Genomic DNA, 22834 nt, shown 5'->3' with positions numbered 1-22834 from the left:
AATATTATGAATTCTTTGGATTTTGTGGATTACTTTATTATTAAAGTGATTAAGGATTGAAAAGCGTGATTCACCAAGGAGTAGAAAGAAAAGCCTTGCTTATCTAAGTTCCGAAGTAGGCTCTTAGTAAAAATTCTGATTTGACAGATACTAAAATGGTCTTCTTTGATTTTGAAACAATGTTCTTATAAATGTTTACATGCAGTATCCACAAAACAATGTGCTCACTTAAAGGCAATTATTATAGTTTAATAATCCTCAAAGTAAAGACCAAGTTGTTGAAGGTTTGCATATAGAAAGCAATAGCCTACTTTATGCTTCAAATATTATGGGGCTTATGTATGAAATATTTTCTCCCTTTTTCCATCTTTGAGGTAATACTTAAAAGTAAATATTCAGTCTTTGTCATCACTGTTTTTATTTCCATAATTCAATGTTGGGCTATAGCTCTGAAAATCCAGATGAGTGCAGAAGGATGGCACTTAACTGATTAAGTGCTGATTCTCAGCCTTAACTGGTTAAGTTGAACTGGCCTAAGATAGAACTGCTAACTGGTTAAGGCTAAATGTCACCACTTAACTGGTCATGTATTGATTCCACCACTGGACTGCCCACTGGATAACCGGTTTCAGCTTAGGTGGCTGGTGCTGATTTTCAGTTGCATTTTCTGGTTAAGTACCAATCAGTGGCGTACCTAGGGTATGTGGCACCCGGGGCCCATCATTTTTTGACACCCCCCCCCCCCCCATGTAAAAAAATATTTTTTGTAATGACCATGAAACGGAATAAATGGTCAGAATAGAAACAGGCAGTGAAAATTTTCTTATATTCCAAACATAACATAACATAACATAAATTATGTCTGAATTGTCATGACATCAGAAGTACATATGGAGTAGTTGCAGGTGATGCTTGGGACAGTTCTGATTGTGTTAGTTCGGTTTTATGTGTTTTTTGAATAGAAGGGTTTTTATTTCTTTTTGAAGGTTTTGCAGTATGTGGTCGATGTCAATTGGTTGTAGGGTTGGGGGTCGAGTGTTGCAGCTCGAATGGCTAGGAGGTTGTCGAACAGTTTTTTTCTTTTGACGTTTTTGGTTGGAGGGTGTGTGAATGGTGCGTGAGTTCTCCTATGTCTGTTTGAAGTGGATTGAATTATTTAGCTGAAGAAATTAGTTACCCCCTCATCCCACACACATTAATTCTCTTCCATTTTTGTTCCCATTATAAAAAACACTGATAAGTTCCCAGAAAAAAAATACATTAAAATAAGAAGTGAAAACAAAGGCCCCTACAGATGAGAACATAACATAAGAATAGCCTAACTGGTCAGACCAATGGTCCATCATGCCCAGTAGCCCATTCTCATGGTAGCCAATCCAGGATACTAATACCTGGTCAAAACCCAAAGAGTAGCAACATTCCATGCTACCGATCCAGGGCAAGCAGACACTTCCCCCATGTCTTAATAACAGATTATGGACTTTTCCTCCAGGAATTTGTCCAAATCTTTCTTAAAACCAGCTACACTATCTGCTTTTACCATAACTTCTGGCCACTTCATTTTTAAGTTTAGATCTTTCCTTTCAAACAGAGACCTTGCCAAATGTCAAATACAGCACAAGGTAACTTCACATGGACTTAGCTGTGCAGGAAATGTGAATCTCCTCATACACCCACCATATAGTGCAAAAATGTGCAAAGGTCTGTTTTATTCTTTCGATCACTACATAGCCTAATGCCACACAAGCAGCACTGTTACAAACATATTCTGTAGGTCAATGCTAAGGATAACAAAGTTTCCTTCCTTGGACCAGAAGGAGATACTGATAAACCACTGGAAGAGATCCCAACACAACACCCAAAGACCCACTCAGTGTGTGAACCAGTTGAGTGGAGTGGACTAACTGGGGGGTGGAAATGGGCCCGGAGTTTGCTCAGCAGAATTTCCCAGACCACCTCTTCCTCTCAACACATTGACACGCTGCTACCACCACCACTAGAAACACCTCACTGGGTAGGCCAGCTATGCTATAAACGTTATAAAACACATTATTATATTTTCTTATAAAGCACATATTTTAACTGAAATCTCTGACATCCTCAGCCTTTCCATTCACAAAAATAGAAGGAAGAAAAGTTCCCATTTCCTGCTGTTTCATGTCCCCGGCCTATACAATATTTTTTTTCTGCAGACCCTTCAAAAGTCTGACCAAATCCTCGTTTCACTTGCATTATAAAGTACTGAGGATGCCATCTCTCCCCAATCCCAGGTCCTAAAGTCTAAGACAGTAGCGCAAACTAATGCTGCCAGATTCAGGAAAAAAAATTTCGATTCGATTCAGCCTATTGAATTGGTTTTTCAATTCGATTTTCCTGCCCTGTTGGGTGATTTTTTTCAAAACTCCTGGTGGGTTTTATAGCTTTTTCACCCCCTTTGGCTTCTCCTAACCACACTGGTGCTGTGGTGTAAATAAAATAAAGAAACAAAAAGGACTTTTCCTCTCTCTGTTAAATCCTAGCTCACGTTTGCAGTCCAACACCAGCTCTGTCAGGATACACATTTCAAATCTGACATATTATAATCACAAAACAGAAAATAAAATTAATTTTTCTACCTTTTGTTGTCTGGTTATATTTCAAATCTTGTTGGTCCAAGGCTCTGGTTTTCTTCTGATAACTTGCTTGCCAGGGTCTCCTTCTTTCTTCTTTCAGCGTGCTAACCATCCATCTGCCAACTCTGTCCTCCCTTTCCATTTCCCTTCCCTCCCCAGGAAGTCTGGTATCTTTCCTTTTTTTCATCTCCCTCCACAGATCCACCTTTTCTTAACTACCCTTTCATCCGGCATCTCTCCCTCCTTCCCCACCACCTCTCCCTTTCTTTTCCCAATTACCCTCCTATCCAGTATCTCTATCCCTCCTCCACACCATCCCTTGTGTCCAATTTCTCTCCCTTTCAGTTCCTTCCCTCCCTAAATCCCATGGTCCATCATTTCTCTCCCTCTCCTCTATTTTCAGACCCATTATTTCTTCATCCCCCCCCCCCTAAAGTTTGGCATATGCACGTCTCTTTGAACACCCCCTTCCCTCCGTGTACTTCTAAACCAGGGTCCCCCCCAAAGGCCTGTCCCCCCTTAAAGGTCTGCCTGTCCCCCCATGAAGGCCTGCACCCCCCTTGAAGGCCTGTCCCACCCCCTTGTAGGCCTGTCCCCCCCCCCTTGAAGGCCTGTCACTCCCACTTGTAGGCCTGTCCCCCCACCTTGAAGACCTGCCTGCCTGTCCCCCCTTGAAGGCCTGTCCCCCCCCCTTGAAGGTCTGCACCCCCCGAAGGCCTGCATCCCCCTGAAGGCCTGTCCCCCCCTTGAAGGCCTGTCCCACCCCCTTGTAGGCCTGTCCTCCCCCTTGTAGGCCTGTCCCCCCCTTGAAGGCATGCACCCCCCTTGAAGGCCTGTCCCACCCCCTTGTAGGCCTGTCCCCCCCTTGAAGGCCTGTCCCTCCCCCTTGTAGGCCTGTCCCCCCACCTTGAAGACCTGCCTGCCTGTCCCCCCTTGAAGGCCTGTCCCCCCCCCCTTGAAGGTCTGCACCCCCCGAAGGCCTGCATCCCCCTGAAGGCCTGTCCCCCCCCTTGAAGGCCTGTCCCACCCCCTTGTAGGCCTGTCCTCCCCCTTGTAGGCCTGTCCCCCCCCTTGAAGGCATGCACCCCCCTTGAAGGCCTGTCCCACCCCCTTGTAGGCCTGTCCCCCCCTTGAAGGCCTGTCCCTCCCCCTTGTAGGCCTGTCCCCCCACCTTGAAGACCTGCCTGCCTGTCCCCCCCTTGAAGGCCTGTCCCCCCCCTTGAAGGTCTGCACCCCCCCGAAGGCCTGCACCCCCCTGAAGGCCTGTCCCCCCCCTTGAAGGCCTGTCCCACCCCTTGTAGGCCTGTCCCACCCCCTTGTAGGCCTGTCCCACCCTTGAAGGCCTGCACCCCCCTTGAAGGCCTGTCCCACCCCCTTGTAGGCCTGTCCCCCCCCCCTTTGAAGGCCTGTCCCTCCCCCTTGTAGGCCTGTCCCCCCACCTTGAAGACCTGCCTGCCTGTCCCCCCCTTGAAGGCCTGTCCCCCCCCTTGAAGAACATAAGAACATAAGAACATAAGAAATGCCATCTCCGGATCAGACCTTCGGTCCATCAAGTCCGGCGATCCGCACACGCGGAGGCCCTGCCAGGTGTACACCTGTCGTAATTTATAGTCCACCATATCCTTACATGCCTCTCTTAAGGAGATATGCATCTAGTTTGCTCTTGAAGCCTAGGACGGTCGATTCCGCAATAATCTCATCTGGGAGGGCATTCCAGGTGTCAACCACTCTCTGAGTGAAGCAGAACTTCCTGACATTAGTCCTGAACCTGTCCCCCCTTAGCTTCATTACATGTCCTCTAGTCCGTGTCAAATTGGACAACGTAAATAATCTTCTCTGTTCTATTTTGTCGATTCCTTTCAGTATTTTGAAGGTCTCGATCATATCCCCACGCAGTCTCCTTTTCTCAAGGGAGAATAATCCTAGTGTTATAAGTCTGTCCTCGTATTCCAGTTTTTCCATACCCTTCACCAGTTTTGTTGCTCGTCTCTGCACCCTCTCCAGCAGTTTTATAACCTTCTTTAGGTAGGGAGACCAATGTTGGACGCAGTATTCCAAGTGTGGTCTGACCATTGCCCTATAAAGCGGCATTATAACTTTCTCCGATCTACTCGAGATTCCTTTCTTTATCATGCCCAACATTCTATTTGCCTTCTTTGCCGCTGCCGCGCTTTGTGCCGACGGCTTCAGGGTCCTATCTATCAGTACACCCAGGTCCTTTTCTTGTTCACTCTTCCCCAGAGTTGCACCTGACATTGTATACTCGTATTCCTTATTCTTATTTCCTAAATGCATTACCTTGCATTTCTCCACATTGAACTTCATCTGCCATTTCTCCGCCCATGTTTCTAACCGACACAAGTCGCTCTGGAGTTTCTCTCTATCCTCATGCGATCTGATCGCCCGGCATAGTTTTGTATCGTCTGCAAACTTGATGATCTCACTGGATGTTCCTTCCTCCAGATCATTGATATAAATATTAAAAAGGATCGGCCCAAGTACCGAGCCCTGGGGTACACCACTAGTCACTTTCTCCCAGTCGGAGAACTTCCCATTTATGCCCATTCTCTGCTTTCGGTTTTCCAGCCATTTGCCTATCCATCTTTGTATATCCCCCTCTATGCCATGGCTTTGTAGTTTCCTGAGAAGTCTTTCATGTGGAACTTTGTCGAACGCTTTCTGGAAGTCCAAGTATATTATGTCCACCGGCTTCCCACTATCAATTTGCTCGTTCACGGTCTCAAAAAATTGGAGTAAATTCGTCAAACATGATTTCCCTTTCCTGAATCCGTGTTGACTGGGTTTCATCAAGTCGTGTGCGTCCAAGTGCCGGACCATGCTATCTTTGATCAGTGCTTCAACCATCTTGCCGGGGACAGACGTAAGACTCACAGGTCTGCACCCCCCCGAAGGCCTGCACCCCCCTGAAGGCCTGTCCTCCCCTTGAAGGCCTGTCCCACCCCCTTGTAGGCCTGTCCCCCCCTTGTAGGCCTGTCCCCCCCTTGAAGGCCTGCCTGCCTGTCTCCCCTTGAAGGCCTGTCCCCCCCCTTGAAGGCCTGTCCCCCCCTTGAAGGCCTGCACCCCCCCCCGAAGTCCTGCACCCCCCCCCTGAAGGCCTGCACCCCCCCTGAAGGCCTGTCCCACCCCCTTGTAGGCCTGCCCACCCCCTTGTAGACATGTCCCCCCTTGAAGGCCTGTCCCTCCCCCTTGAAGGTCTGCACCCCCCCCGAAGGCCTGTCCCCCCCCTTGAAGGCCTGCCTGCCTGTCAACCCCCTCCCCCTTGAATGCCTGCCTGCCTGCCCACCCGCCCCACCCCGAAGGACCGCTCGCCCCCCTGGCCTCCCTGCACCACCTATGAAGCAGCACTACCTATGCTCCCGGCCTTGCCGTTCAGTCCCCACCACCACCACCACCCCCGAAGGACCGCTCGCCCCACTGACCTTCTTGCACCACCTATGAAGCAGCCGCAGCAGGATCGCGACGTCAGCTATCCCTGCGCTGCTTAGGTGCTGCTTCCTGCGCCGCGTTCCCGCCCCTCCTCTGACGTCAGAGATGGGGCGGGACCACGGCGCAGGAAGAAGCGCCCAAGCAGCTCAGGGATAGCTGACCTCGCGATCCTGCTGCTTGCTGCTTCACAGGTGGTGCAGGAAGGTCAGTGGGGCGAGCGTTCCTTCTGGGGTGTGGGGGGACTGAACGGCAAGGCCGGGAGCACCCCTTCAGGGCTGGCACCCGGGGCGGACCGCCCCTTCCGCCCCCCCCTTGGTACGCCACTGGTACCAATGAATATCAGCGGATAGCCCCAGATAGCCAATTTAGGGCTAGATTCACTAAGCAAACCGATCATTTACTGATCGGTTTGCGAGCCCTTAGCGACCAGATTTCCCTTTTGCAGTATTCACTAGCCTGTGTAGCGATTCTCTTCCGGTGCACGCATGCAAACGAGGGGAACTGCATTCAAAGTAGGCAGGGGACGCAATTCACTAAACTTTTTTTCGATCCCACTGGCCTCGCAAAAAAACAACTGCTCTGGACCAGTCGCTGAAGCCCTTTGTGACTGCTCTGCCTTCTGCTGCCCTGATTTCTAACCTGTCAGCTCCATCGCCTTCGGGGCGAATGAGCCAGCCTGCCTGCCCCAAACCTGAACCCCTTGCCTGCCTACCACGATCTCTCCAGCTCTCTGCTGCCCTTCCCTGCAGTGCAAGCCTGTGGTTTTAAAGCAGGCCTGCATGCCCCAATGCACCAGCTTTAAACCCGCAAGCTTGCACTGAAGGGAAGCTTTGTGAATGTAGAGATGATGCGGTATACAAACCCAAGGTTTAGTTTAGTTTAGTTTAGTTTAGAAGGGAAGAGGCAGCGACCGCCGCCACATAGGAGCAGGAGAGTCGGGCTATGAACATGCCTGCCCCGACTGCCTGTGCAAGCCCGTGGTTTTGAAAGTTTAAAGTTAAAAAAAAAAAAGTCGCGGCTAGGACGGGTCTGTGCATGTGCGATCTGTGCAGGCAGATGGGGGCGTTCCTCCGATCGCCCCCATCTGCATATTTTAGGTTAGTGAATTTGTCGTATCTGCCTGAATCGGAAACGGATTGTTCCGATTCGGGCAGGTTAGTGAATCTAGCCCTTAATTGCACAGGAGCCACTCTTGCCTAATTAAGTCACTTTGAATATTGACATCTTAGTATATTGGGACCCGTAGGCATCGAAATGGGGGAAACCATGGTGCCATAAGCACGTTCCAAACTCCAGAGGGGGGCAGGAGGCCATCAGGATTCTTCCAACTCCCACTCAACTTGCCACTGCTGCGGTCATTATATTTTATGGACGTGTTAGCATTTAGCGCATACTAAAATGGCTAGCACGCCTTAGTAAAAGGACCCCATAGTAAAACACAGATGTAGTTAAAAAACAAAACAAAAACCCAACCCAAAAAACAAAAAGGAAATTGAAGACTAAGTAGGAAAGAATTAAATCTGGACAGAGGCAGAAAAATAAATTGAAGAAAGCTGAAAGGAAAAGGAGAAATGAACAGAAAATATTGGCAAGAGATTTGAGAAGGCAACAAGAAAAGAAAAAAAAAAAAAAAATGCAGACTAAGTACAATGCAATTAGAAAAAGTAAATGGCCAGACAACAAAGGTAGAAAAAAATAATTTTATTTTTAGTTCATGATAAAGTAGTGTGGCAGCAGGGTTAACATTTAATAAATATGCTGCCCCTTTTATCAAGCTGCGCTAGAGATTTTTAGCATGGGCTGGTACCGTTTATGCTCCAACACTCACTATGAGCTGGCCCACGCTAAAAACCTTTAGCATAGTTTGATAAAAGAGGGAGATAATGAATGAAAATAAGGCGATACCTTAAGTTGACTAATTTTAATACATTTTTTTACTAATGTTTGGAGACTAAGGGCTCCTTTTCCTAAGGTGCGCTAGCAGTTTTAGCGCACACTATAATACCGCAGGCACTAAACGCTAAAGCTTCCATAGAGCTTGCATTAGTATTTGTCATTTAGCGCGCGCTAAAAACGCTAGCACACCTTAGTAAAAGGAGCCTAAATCTTCTGTCCTCATGTCAGAATCGGATACCATAACAGCAGTATACTGTTCTGACCTGAGGAAAAAGGTTTTAGCCTCTTAAAACTAATTGAAAAATGTGTTTAAACCAATAAAATGATATCATCATGATGTTGTCCATGTTTTGTTTTATTTGTATTTGTTAACTTATGGTGCAGTGATTGGAATATGTCAGTTTTTCAAATTTATGTCTGCTAACTTAGGGGTCCTTTTACTAAGTTTCAAGTTTATTGCATATTTGATTAATCGCTTATATCAATTTCTAAGCGATGTACAGAAAATAAAAATATTGAGTTACATAATCGAAGGGAGACAAAATTATATAAATATAACTTACAAGATAGGACAGTAGGAGGGAAGAAGGATAAGAAATACAAAATTATGAATAGTAAAGAAAACATATAGGGAGAAGGACATTAGACAGGGGAAAAAACAAAAAACCACAAGGGAAACGGAGCCTGGGCTGATATAAAGCTCCTGATCCTAATCTGTTGTCAGGTTAATAAACTGAAACGGAGGCGCGTTATGGACGCTATAGGTAGTGTTTAGCTAGCGTGCCTTAGCAAAATGACCCCTTAATATTTGCACTTTAGGGGGGGGGGCATGCATCACTTTTTTTCTTTCTGGTGTTGCATTGCGGGTTTTGAAGGTTCTGTTTAATATTTGTCTACATATTTCTATGTTGTGGTTAGTTATTTTATACTGCATGAGGGTCTGTCTGTGTTCTGTGTATATGAAAGACATGCTTTTCTGTTAGCATTAACTGTAGCATAGAACTGTATTAATCTGGTTTCTTTAATTGTTCAATAGGGTTTTAGTACCTAATTCAGTGTTTAAAAAAAGATATAGTGGAATTAGAAGAGCACCAAATATGATAAAAGGGATGGGATGACTTCCCTATGAGGGAAGGCTAAAGCAGCTAGAGCTCTTCAGCTTGGAGAACAGATGGCTCAGGGGAGATATGATAGAGGTCTATAAAATACTGAAGGGAATAAAATGGATAGATGTGAATTGATTACTTACTCTTTCCAAAAATACTAATACTAGGGGGCATGTGATGAAGTTACTAAACAGTAGTTTTAAAACAAACCAGAGAAAATATTGTTTTCACTCACTGTGTAATTAAACTCTAGAATTCATTGTCTGAGAATGTGGTGAAAGCAGTTAGCTTAGCAGGGTTTTAAAAAGGTTTGACTAATTTCCTAACATAAAAGTCCATATGCCATTATTAAGATGGACTTCAGAAAATCCTTTGCTTATTTCTAGGATAATCTGCATAAAATCTATTGTACTCTTTGGGATCTTGCCAGGTACTTGTGATCTGGGTTGACCACTGTTGGAAACAAGATACTGGGCTTGATGGACCTTCTGGAAACCCTTATGCTCTTATACCAATTAACGAAGAGGCATGTTTGGAAATCAATGTAGAGATAAAGAGCAATTTAACTGCAGATCACAGTAATGATAATTTAGCACATGTAGCTGCTGGTTGCATCAAGACCATTCATGAATACCTGGGAAAAAAAATCATAAACTTTAAATATTCACTATGTAGGAACCATGGCATCCTCTGGGACTTCATGAATTATGCTGAACTAATGCAACTGTGCTTTCATGAATTGCACAATTCTACAGAATGGCACTTATTCATAATCTGAGCCTATCACAGGGGGCTGCAATCACATGACCTTAATGTTCATAGTCTGATGAAGCCAACCAAATGTGCCAAGTATGTCCTTCTGTTAAATCATGCAGAATTGTGCAATAAAATTTAGTTTGAGCCATAAAAGTATCATAGGGCTTCGTACTGAAATAGAAAGTTAGCAAAGTCATTCATCAATGAGACACCTTTTAAGCAGAAGTGCTCAGGACTCGCACTACAGTCAGTATCAGTCTTTTACTGTTATAGCTTAAACACTGAAAACAATTTGAAGTACTGTAAAAAAGATAGTGAGAATGAGTTTTGCAAAATAAAAAAAATATAAGTTCTTTGACATTAACTGCAGTATTTTGGTAGTGTGTTCAGAAAGGAAAAGACACATTTTGGTGATATTATAGGAAAAGAAATAGCAGGTTTTGGTGGTCTGTTGGATATGTGGAGAGAAAGAGACAGAGGAGAGAAAGATGATCCTAAGATTATAAAAAGGGAGAATGAGAGTACAATCCACAGAAATAGGGAACAGGGAAAAGGAGAGGTGGGTTTACGGGAGAAAGATAAGAAGACACATTTGTGTCTTTATAAAATACTGGCAACTCTCAATAGTTTTTCCATTTTAACATGGCTTTAGATCTAATAGAAACTCGGTTACTATCTCTAATTTCCAAGATCCAAAGTTTACTATCGCATAATCATTTGGCCATTCTGTTGCAGTTTGATCTTTCTGCAGCTTTTGAAGTTGTTCATCATGAAACATTAATCCAACTACTTTCAGATATAGGTTTAGATCAAAAAGTACTGAGCTGGTTTGTAGGATTTCTCACTTTGTGTTCATACAAAGTGAATATTGAAGGTAAAACCTCAGCAACATGGAAGCCTGTTTGTGGTGTTCCACAGGACTCTCCATTGCCCCCCCTCTCCTTTTTAACATCTATATGACCACCTTAAAGAAATATAAGTCAACTGCTTATGAGACAACATTCACATATGCTGATGATGTCTTCATCTGATTAGAAGTAGACCCAATGCTGATCAACTTTGATTCAAATATTAACTCTTGTATTTCCAGATTATAAGCTTGGGCTACACCTGTTCAAATGAAGCTCAATGTGGCAAAAAAAGAAATTAATGTGGTTTGGCCCAAAAATTGATCTTTTATCTTCTTTGATAACTTTGAGTTCTGGAGATCTTTTGAAGATAGATTTTTCATCTAGGGTATTGGGTATTCTGTTGGACTCTTCCCTTTCCTTTCAAAGTCAGGTGAATCATATTTTTTTTTTTTAAAAGTTTATTTAGGCTTCAAATGTTACAGAGGGTTCATCAGCTATTCTCTAAGCAACATTTTGCTGTACTGGTTCAAGGCATTATTTTGTCTCAGTTAGATAATTGCAACTTAATTTACATTTGCTTGAGTAAAGGAAATATCAACTGGTTACAATTGATTCAGAATACGGCAACAAAATTGATTTTTGGAAAAAGGAAATTTGATCATATACTTCCAGTATTGAGAAATCTTCACTAGCTCCTTGTTCATCTTAGAATTTGATTTATGTGCTTGTATGACATTCAAAATTATCCATGGTCTATTTTTGCCTAGAGTCCTTCTAACATGGAATGCTCGTTGGTCTATTGTTTCAAGGAATTCTCAGAAGTACAAACTTTCATTTCCTTCAGTTTTGAGTTTAAATTTTGCTCTGCAATTGGAGAAAATTCCAGCATCAGGGATTGGATACTGTTTTTGGGGTTCCTGTCTCAGTAATTAGATCAGACTTCAATTTCACAGAATCTATTAAAAAAAGAAAATATATCATGCCCCCTCCTCTTTGGACCATCAATGGAAATACTTGCTGTGCTCTCTATTCACTGAACAATGAACTGGCCAAGTGCTAAGCTCTATAATGTGCTCCTGGCAGGACTTTCCAACCAGCAAAGCCTGTATCACAGTGACTAACTTTTCAAGCTAGCTTAAAATTAATCACTCTGCTTCTTTAGCAATATTTGTCTTGTGGCACATTTTCCCTTGTTCAAAGACCCCTGAATTTGTAACTGCCTCAACTACTCTACTTGTCTGATCTTATAAATAAATCTGCTCTGTAAATATAAATTTGTAGTTTGTCTCCACATGTTCAAAGTTTCTAATCTTTTATATATATATATATATATAATGCAGACTAAAATTATAAACAGGCAGAGCGTTCCCCCAATTAATATCTCTTTATAAAATATATTTCTCTCTTTGAGAGTGATATATTTTAATGGTGGAGAATTATTCTTATCACTGTATATAAATGGAGGAGAAACAAACATGGCAAAGAGGTATACTGTAACTATCTCTTCAAACTCTACTGATAGGAGAAAGTGGTGTGGGGAAGACCTGCCTGAGGCTGCTTTTAACACCACTTTTATTTCCTTCTTTTTTGCGACGGTTGTTTGCAGTTAGTGAGCCCCGAAGTCACCAAAACCTTGCTGCTACTTTACATTTTTTGTGACTTTTTTAGTTTCCTTTTTTACCATGGACCCCTGACGAAGGTTTGTCTGAAACACGGACCGTGTCGGGTTCCTTGATTGGTAAAAGGGTTTGCATATAATTATTTTGTCACAATAAATTTTGCCTACGTCTTGTACATATCTGCAGTTCTGTTTTGTTTTCTCTTGGTTGGTTGTTTACTGCAGTTTAGGGTGGGACCATCCTCCGCTCCTTGTTTTGTTGCCCTATAACTGGAGGAGAAACAAACATGGCAAAGAGATATACTGTAACTATCTCTTCAAACTCTACTGATAGGAGAAAGTGGTGTGGGGAAGACCTGCCTGAGGCTGCTTTTAACACCACTTTTATTTCCACTATTGGCATTGACTTCAAAATTAGAACTAGTAGAACTTGACGGAAAGAAATTCAGAGCTTCAGAGATGGGACCCAGCAGGCCAGGAATGGTTTCGAATAATCACAACTGCTTATTATCGAGGACCTATTGGGATCAGATTGGTATATGACATTACAAACAAAATCAAGAACTGGATAAGACACATTGAAGAACATGCCTCTAGAAAGAATGATCTTAGGAAACAAATGTGATATGAATGAAAAACTACAAATATCAAAAGAAAACGGCAAGAAGTTAGCAATTGAGGATGGCAAAATCTAGCATTAATGTGGAAGAAGCATTTTTTTTACTCTTGGACGGGATATAATGGCAAAACTCAACAGAAAAATTAATGACAGCAGTTCATCAGGAGCAGGAGGTCCAGTGAAAATGATTGAAAATCACTCAAAGAGTAGCTTCTTTCACTGCACTCTGCTTTGATGAATTCCTGGCAATAGACTGGAGCACACCTTGGAAAAAACTGTTCGGTTTCTCTGAAAGTACACAATTTGCAAAGCTTCAGAGAATAGTTCATCTAGCTACTGCTGAGAGCTCCCTGGGTCTGGACTTAAATTGAACAAATCCATAGTGGATTGGCTCCTTTTCACAAAGCATAGAAGCAATGAAGTAGAGAATAATGTAGAAGTTCACTTTTTTCCTTGAGTATTTTGTGTTGCCTGCTATAGAAGCTGCTAATTTCTTTAAACCTTGCACATCAATTTTAGCCTTTTATTACAGCACATTCTTACTTTTGGTATTTGCACATTCCACTGGTTCTGCCCTTTGAAAGCTTGTTTAAAATACTGCATAGTTAGTGAAAATGATACAAGTACAAATGGATCAATTTTTCACTCCGTCAAATTGGTGAAATTACAGGAAAATACTTTTAAAACCAATAGGAGGAAATATATATATATATTTTTAATTCAGAGAATAGTTAAGCTCTAGAATGCATTGCGAGAGGTTGTAGTAAGAGCAGTTAATGTAGCTGGTTTTAAGAAAGGTTTGGACAAGTTCCTGGAGGAAAAGTCCATAGTCTGCTATTGAGATAGTGGAATGTTGTTATTATTTGGATTTTTGCCAGGTGACCTGGATTGGCCACCATGAAGACAGGGGCTAGATGGACCATTGGTCTGACCCAATAAGGTAGCGTATCTTAGTAAAAGGACCATTTTAGCACATGCTAAACAGTGCACGCTAAACATTATTGCGTCCATTATATCCTATGGACATGATACTGTTTAGCGCACCTTAAAATGGCTTAAGCGCCTTATTAAAAGGACCCCATTGTCTTTATTAAGAACATAAGAATTGCCATTGCTGGATCAGACCACTGATTTATCGTGCCCAGCAGTCCGCTCATGCTGCAGCCCTCAGGTCAAAGGCCAGTGCTCTAAATGAGTCCAGCCTCACCTGCAGACATTCCAGTTTAGCAGGAACTTGTCCAACATTGTCTGAAACCCTGGAGGGTGTTTTCCCCTATAACAGCCTCCGGAAGAGCGTTCCAGTTTTCCACCACTCTCTGGGTGAAGAAGAATTTCCTTACGTTTGTACGGAATTTATCCCCTTTCAACTTTAGAGTGCCCTCTCGTTCTCCCTACCTTGGAGAGGGTGAACAATCTGTCTTTATCTACTAAGTCTATTCCCTTCAGTATCTTGAATGTTTCAATCAAGTCCCCTCTCAGTCTCCTCTTTTCAAGGGAGAAGAGGCCCAGTTTCTCCAATCTCTCACTGTACGGTAACTCCTCCAGCCCCTTAACCATTTTAGTCGTTCTTCTCTGGATTCTTTCGAGTAGTACCGTGTCCTTCTTTGTGTACGGCGACCAGTGCTGGATGCAGTACTCCAGGTGAGGGCGCACCATGGCCCGTTACAACAGCATTATAACCTTCTCCGATCTGTTCATGATCCCCTTCTTTATCATTCCTAGCATTCTGTTTGCCCTTTTTGCCGCCACAGTGCATTGTGCAGACGGCTTCATCGACTTGTCGATCAGAACTCCCAAGTCTCTTTCCTGGGAGGTCTCTCCAAGTACCGCCCCGGACATCCTGTATTCGTTCATGAGATTTTTGTTACCGACATGTATCACTTTACACTTATCTAATTTTGAAAATGAATAAAGAATATTAAAAAAAAAAAAAGAACCTCATTTGTCATGTTGATGCCCATTTCTCAAGCTTGATTATGTCACATTGCAGATCTTCACAATCCCCCTGTGTCTTCAGTACTTTGAATAACTTCATATTGTCTAGAAATTTAATCACCTCACTCGTCGTATCAATCTGAGTCTCTTTAGACCCCTGGTAGAAGTTTCCTTAAAAACCCCAAAAACATGTTTTTAGATTTTTATAAGAGAGTGTATATACTGTGGTTGTGCAAATGTTGATGTGAAGGGAATTCCACACTTTTGATATTTGATAGTTGAATGATTTGCTGTGAGATGTCTTGCTATTTATATCTTTCAAAGTTGGGAATGATAGGATCAGGTTGTTAGAGTAACGTTGATCAGTAGATCTACCTAATAGTTCAGTATATCTGGGGAAGCTATTAGGGACATCACTATATAGCATTTTAAATGCTAAGCAGCATAATTTGAATTGAATTTTTTTTTTTTTAATCAGTAACCAGTGTAGTTCTATATGCAGTGGTGTGACACAGTCAAATCTTGATGTGGAGTATATGAGTTTTGCTGCAGTATTTTGTTTCAATTGAAGTTTTTTCATTAAGTTTCACAGAGATACCTGAAAATAGAGCATTTCAGTAGTCTAATAGGGACCATATCGTTGACTGCACAAATATCCTGTACTGCTTTTGGAAGAAGTAGGATCTTACCCAGCTTAGTTTTTGTAGTGTAAGAAAGGATTTTTGGACTAAATTGTTAACATGATCTTCAAAACTTAACAGACCATCTAAAGTGACTCCCACTACTTTGGAAGTTTTCTCAATGTTGAAGCTCTTTCCAGCTGTCAGAATAATGGTAGATGGGATTGGGTTTGTTGCTCAAACTATAATAGTTTGTTTCAATGTTTAGCTTGAGATGGTATTACACCGCCTATTCTTGCACTTTAGTTAATATTCTGGAGAATATGCTAGTCATGTTTGCTTGGTTCAGACTGCAGGGATTAGTAGAAAGATATCATCTGCGTATGAAAAAAGAAGCCATTCCCTGGTCTGAGGCTTACCAATGCAAATGTGGTCATGAAAAAGTTGTATAATAGTGATGAAATGTGAGATATTTATGGTACTCGCAAGATGGAGACCAGGAGTCAGAGAAGGCTCCTTCTTTTAACACTCTATAACATCTTTTCATCAGGAAGCCTTGGGACCATTGTAATACCATCCCTGAAATTCCTATTTTAGCTAACCTATTTAGGAGCAGAGTGTTGTTGACCATGTCAAATGCCACTGAGACATCAAACTGCAGCAGCAACATTTGTCCACCTGTTCTTAATACTGATCTAACTCTTGATGTCAGATCAATCAAACATGTTCATTTCTGAACCCATGTCGGAAGGGCAATAGTAGATTCCTTTTTGAAATATAGGGCTTCTTTTACAAAGCCACGTTAGCGTGCGCAACTTTTAATCACACACTAACCCCCGTGCTAGCTGAAAAACTACTGCCTGCTCAAGAGGAGACGGTAGTGGCTAGCGCGACCACCAGTTTAGCACACGCTATTATGCGTGTTAAACCGCTAACGCGCCTTTGTAAAAGGAGCCCATAATCTTTTAGCTGGGCAGTGACTACAAACTTTGTCATGAATGGTATGCTTGTTACTAGTCTGTAGATTGCAGCTTAGGATAGGTCTAGGTCTGATCCTTTGGGGATAGGAGTAAGTACATAATAACATAAGAATTGTCATACTGGGACAGACCAAAGGTTCATCAAGCTTAATATCCTTTTACCATCAGTGGCCAACCCAGGTCTCAAGTACCTAGTTAGATTCCAAGTAGTAAAACAGATTTTATGCTGCTTATCCTAGGAATAAGCAGCATAAAATCCTCTAAGAACCATCCTTTCCCAAGAGTAGAATTTATCATCTTGACTAACCAATTGAATACTTAAGGCATATATATAAGTGGAATGGGCATAGATCCAGATGACATTTTGTTTCAGTTAGGCTATTCACCAGAGGTATCTTAGCACAATTATAGAATTTGGCTCACAGGGCCAGATTATATAAAGGACGTCTAACTTTAGGCATCCACAATGTGGACGTCCATCGACTTAGGCATCCAAATAAAGTGGATAATAAGTCCAATTAATGACTTTAACAAGCAGAAAAATGCGAGAAGTTAGCAATTGATTATGGCAAAATCCAGCATAAATGTGGAAGAAGCATTAGGTGCATATTGATGATGTCACAATGATGTCAAGATTGTGCATCAGACATGTCCACTTGCTCTGAAGCACAGCCATTATGAGTAGTGTATCTCTTTTTTTTTTACCTTTTAGAAATGAGGTTTAGTATGCAATATATATATATATATATTTTTTTTTCCATATGCTTTGCCTGTTATTAAACATATTTTGACCTTAATATCAACCTGGAGTCCTCTTTAGCCCCACAAATAGAAGCTTTAGTATGCAATATATATACATTCATGTGCTTTGCTAAAGTAATGCATTATTAAACATGAAAAATAGAAGCCCTTTTCACCTCCAGCTCGCCTCTTTGCACCAAAAGATAGAGAATTTAGTATGCAATATATAAATATACAATATATATATTTTTTTCATGTACTTTGAGAAACCTTGAGGCCAAAAGAGGAATTGGACAAGTGTTGAAGGTACGTGTTTGATATTTATCCTAGAGAAATGACTGCTTGTAAATCAAGAGGATATAAGCTTGGCTTTGGAATTGATAAGTGGTTTACTATCTGAGTGTGTGTGGTGCAATGTCAGCCTTAGCACTCTGACATTACTGGTTCAAATCCCCCACTGCTCCTTGTGACCCTGGGCAACCAGAACAGAAGAGAAATATAAGAAAGCCAAATTTAAATATTATTTATTTATTTATATACCACATATCCTAAGTGGTTTATATTCAGGTATTTTATCATATATACTATATAGGATATAAGTGGTATATAAATAATTAAAATATAAATTAAATATAATAAAGGAGCCAGTCTTTTACTACATACAATTTTAATGTAAAAAAAACATAAAATCGCCATTCTAATGATACATAACGCTAACACATGATAATGTTATAGACATTATAAGGATGTCTATGCAATGCTGAAAAGGTGATTCTGTAAAGGACATCTAACAATATAGATATGTTTAGATTTGCTCAGCACTGTTGAGCGTGATTCTCTATAGTGCATCTATGCATTATAGAATTGTGCTCAGCATTCTACTACTGGATGTCTAAGCGACGCCTAAATTTTAGACATCCTTTAGAGAATCTGGTCCACAGTGTACATGCACACAATTCTTTGAAAAAGCTGTAATTTTATGTATGAAAATGTTTGCACTTTTAGGGATAATTCTGGTTGGCTGTTTCATATAGACATAGATTGGCCAACATTCAGCCGGCAGCATACAATATTTTTTTTGTTTGCGCATGACCAGTAAAGGTGGAGGGGCATAATCATAAGAAATGTTCAAGTCAGATTTGGACATAGGATGCTAGTCGCCCAATGTCAGCAGCACCAAAATGTCCATTCTCAAAAAATTTGTCCAAATATTTTTTTTTTAAATCGTCAATCTGTTTGTTCAAGCCTTTGATTGTCCAGACCGCCAGTATAGAAACATAGAATATGACGGCAGAAAAGGGCCTTCGGCTCAACAAGTCTGCCCACTCAAATAACCCTCCACCCCTAAGATCTTCTTTGAAGTGAACCCACATGTTGATCCCATTTGTTCTTAAAGTCAGTCATGTTATTGGCCTCAACTACCTGAAGTGGAAGATCATTCCAACGGTCAACCACCCTTTCGGTGAAGAAGTACTTCCTAGTGTCCCCATGAAATCTCCCGCCCCTGAATTTTAGTGGATGTCCTCTTGTCGCCCTAGGTCCTGTAAGGAAAAAGATGTCTTCTTCCACCTCAATACGGCCAGTAATGTATTTGAATGTCTCTATCATGTCACCCCTCTCTCTGCGTTCCTCGAGAGAGTATAGCTGCAACTTACCTAGACGTTCTTCATATGGGACATCCTTGAGTCCTGAGACCATCCTGGTGGCCAACCGTTGAACCGATGCTATTCTCAGCACATCCTTCTGATAATGTGGCCTCCAAAATTGTACACAGTATTCCAGACCTGTATAGCGGCATTACCACTTAGGGCTTATGGCTGACAAAACTTCTCCAGATGCAACCCAGCATTTTTCTAGCCTTGGATGAGGCTTTCTCCACTTGATTGGCTGTCTTCATATCTTCACTAATGATTACTCCCAGGTCCCGTTCTGCAACAGTTCTAGTTAAGGTCTCACCATTCAGAGTGTAGGTTCTGCAAGGGTTTCTGCTACCAAGGTGCATAACTTTACACTTCTTGGCATTAAAATTCAGCTGCCAAATAGTAGACCAGTGCTCCAGTAAAAGTATGTCTTGTGTCATAGTGTCGGGCATGGTACCTCCGCCCACTATGTTGCATAATTTAGCATCATCGGCAAATAATGCAATTTTACCCCAAAGTCCCTGAGACAGATCTCATATGAAGATATTAAATAGGATTGGACCCAGGACTGAGCCCTGCAGTACTCCACTGTGCACTTCCGACTTTTCAGAGGGAGTACAGTTTACCATCACCCTTTGATGTCTGCCACTGAGTCAGTCTTTAACCCATGCAGTTAATATTTCTCCTAGCCCCAACGAACTCATCTTGTTCAAAAGTCTACTGTGTGGGACGCTATCAAAAGCCTTATTGAAGTCCAGATACATTACATCTAGTGACTCTCCCTTATCTATTTTTTTTTGTTACCCAGTCAAAGAAGCTGATCAGGTTGGATTGGCAGGATCTCCCCTTTGTAAATCCATGCTGGTGGGGATCCCTCAGTCTCTCATCATCCAGAACCGTATCTAATTTGTGTTTAATCAATGATTCCATAAGTTTACACACTATTGACGTGAGACTTACTGGTCTGTAATTTGCAGTCTCTAACCTGCATCCGTTTTTGTGGAGCGGAATGACGTTAGCTGTTTTCCAGTCTAATGGAACTTTTCCCGTGCTCAGAGAAAGATTGAAGAGTGTGGCTAATGGCTCTGCCAGGACATCTCTCAATTCTCTAAGCACTTTGGGGTGCAATTTATCCGGTCCCATGGCTTTATTTATTTTGAGCCTTGACAATTCTTGGTAGATGCTGCTGGTGGAAAATTCAAAATTCCTGAACGGGTCTTCTGAGCTCTCCCTTGTTTGCAGCTGTGGATCGGATCCTGGTGCATCTATCTTTATACTATATTCTCGTCCAAGTCCCAAACACACAAAAGAAGACCTTTTGGACATGGGAGGCACCAGCAATGTAATGGACTGGCCACCCAGACATAGCAAGAGAGCAGCGGGACACCTTACAGGGCACTGCTATGAACGTTACAAAAAGGGTACCACATAAACATCTCACCAGAACTCCCTTATAGGTCATAGTAAATACCCCAAAACCTACTATACCCACCTGTCTACATCCACAATAGCCCTTATGGCTGCAGGTGGCACCTATATGGCAATACAGTAGGGTTGGGGGGGTCGTGGACTCATATTTTTCACCATGAATGAAGTGATTAGAGTGGCTTATGGGCCTAGGTCCTCCTATGGTTCACTAGCCCACCCCCCCCAGACTACTTAAGCCACCTCTGTGCAGCTCTACTAGTCTTTCCTATGCAAGGTGCTGATGTTATGGAGGCAGGTATGTACATTTTTATTCTGATTTTTATGATGGATTGAGGGAGTCAGTGATCACTGGGGAATGTGTGCGGGTCTGTACTTTGTGTCTGCAGTGGTAATCTGGTTACTTTGGATACTTTTTGGGCACTTAAACCTATTTTTAGATTGACTATAAGTTCTGTTATCCCTGAAGTACGACTAAGTCGTCCCAGATCCCGCCCTAACCTCTCCTTCAAAAACACCCCTTTTGGCTCTGGGGGCACAGCAGGATTCAGAGGCCTAAAAAATCTCTGAATAGGTCTAAAAAACCCATTTTGATTATCGGCACTTGGACGACCTGTCTTTTAAGTCATCCAAGTGCCGACTTGGACGGGTTTTAAGACGTATTTTTATTTCGATTATGAGCTCCTTAATATTCAGACTTACTAGCCAGGGGTTAGTGAATAACCCCTGGCTATTTAAGTTGCCAAATTTATGCCCTAAATTTGGCTGGTTAGGTCTGAAATTGGGACCTTGCCAGACTCCACCCCTGGAATGTTCCTGACATAGCCGTCTTTAAGTTCAGTCATCTTCAGCAAGGATAGTTCATTTAGTGCCACTGAAAATGACCAGATAGCACAACCATGTGAGTTAACCAGCTGGTTAAAATAGCTTTGAATATTGTCCATCAAGGCCCTAGCTGCTTTTATAAAACAGGTATAAAATAGGTTTCCTGTCAGGCTTTCCAAATAAGTAATCCTGTTATAAAATTATTCCCAGCATGGGCAAAATGTAAAGGTTAATAAGACAGAACTCTCGTGTTTACATAGAAAAATGCACTACCTAATTATAATTTGGCAGATGAAAGCACAAGCTTTGGACAGAATCTTTAGTCACGTGACTGCTGACTGTTGCCAGAGTCCCAGTTCCAACTTCTAAAAGGCAATGTTTCCTTCATTATAGTCATACTAAATTAAAAAATACTAAAATATGCAATTCACACATGAAGATTAGTGCATCAATCACATCCAGTATAAAATCGCTTTTATAGCCAATGCTCAAGAGCTGCAGTGACAATCAATTTCCATTCAGATTAACTATGATTTGATAGCAAGTGAAACAGACAAACAATCCATTTATTAACATTCTGGAATGTTCCTTAGGTTTTCAAACTAATAAAACAAGGTTTAAATGCTCTTGGAACTTTATTCTCACTGTATTTTCACCTTTGTCATACTCTCATTAATCATGAGCCCAGGCTTACCAAAAAAAAAAAAATCCGATGAGATGCATTTTAAGAATGTTAATTATCATACAATCTTTTAACATGCTGAAATTCTAATGCTTGTATTTATCTCAGATTAATTTCATTTTGGTAACAGGGCACTGCAGATAAAAGCCATTTAACTTCAACTTGACAATGTCTTCAATTTTTATAAGCCAAATATAATGCAGATTAATCACATTCTTAAGGCTGAAAAACTGAATATGGTTCTTGGCATATTTTATTTCGATGCTTCTTGTGGATCCAGTAGTAATGCAAATGAAATGAGCATCCAAATAATGTTTCACTAGTTTTTACAAGTTCAATAGTTGAAAAAAAACAAGTCAAGTGGGTGATGCAGAGCTTTCTCAGAAGTGCTAGCACAAATTGAGTGTAACCTTGCTAATCAAATTGCCAGGACGCAAATTGCAATGCTATAATAAAAATAAATAAATACAATTTAAACTGAGACCATGGTGCTCATTTTCAAAGCAGACAAACATCAAAATGCCTACAAATGTCCATCTGCTTTGTTCTGAGCTCGCTAGGGAGGACGGGGTACAAAAAGAAACAAATAAAAACATCCAAATCCTGATCACAATGCAGTTAATCCAAATAGCAATGAGATATGTTTGGGACACAAAAGTAGGACATCCAACAGCGATTTTTGAATGAGGAGGAAATGTCCACGTCTAAAAAGGAGGACAGTTTTAGCTACGATGCGGCATACAAACCTAAGGATTAGATTAGATTAGATTAGACTCGCCGCACAATATTTTTAGTAACTGCACCACTTACCCGGAACTCTTTGCCCCTACGTATCAGAGAGGAAACAAACTTGGATAAATTCAAGAGGGCCTTGAAATGTTTGTTGTTTAAAGAAGCCTTTGAGCATTAATATGAGCCCACCTCTTTCTTAAAAGGAAATGGCAGCTATGAAGAAATCCCCCTTCCCATTGTTCTTCCCCTTTATGTTCTTATTTCTTGATTTTATTGTAGTTAAGAACATAAGAACATAAGCAATGCCTCCGCTGGGTCAGACCTGAGGTCCATTGTGCCCAGCAGCTCG

The 22834-nt window shown here is 41.8% G+C and overlaps 1 protein-coding gene and 1 pseudogene across 5 annotated transcripts in view; one reads left to right on the top strand and one right to left on the bottom strand.

Annotated features, from left to right (window-relative positions):
• LINGO2 (leucine rich repeat and Ig domain containing 2) overlaps positions 1–22834 on the bottom strand; it is a 2394831-nt gene that overhangs the window by 933776 nt on the left and 1438221 nt on the right. The window lies entirely within an intron of this gene.
• LOC117368095 lies at positions 12574–13140 on the top strand (annotated as a pseudogene).

The sequence above is a fragment of the Geotrypetes seraphini genome, chromosome 1 (assembly GCF_902459505.1).
Source record: "Geotrypetes seraphini chromosome 1, aGeoSer1.1, whole genome shotgun sequence".
Taxonomy (NCBI): Eukaryota; Metazoa; Chordata; class Amphibia; order Gymnophiona; family Dermophiidae; genus Geotrypetes; species Geotrypetes seraphini.
This window is presented reverse-complemented; position numbering and strand designations above follow the sequence as displayed.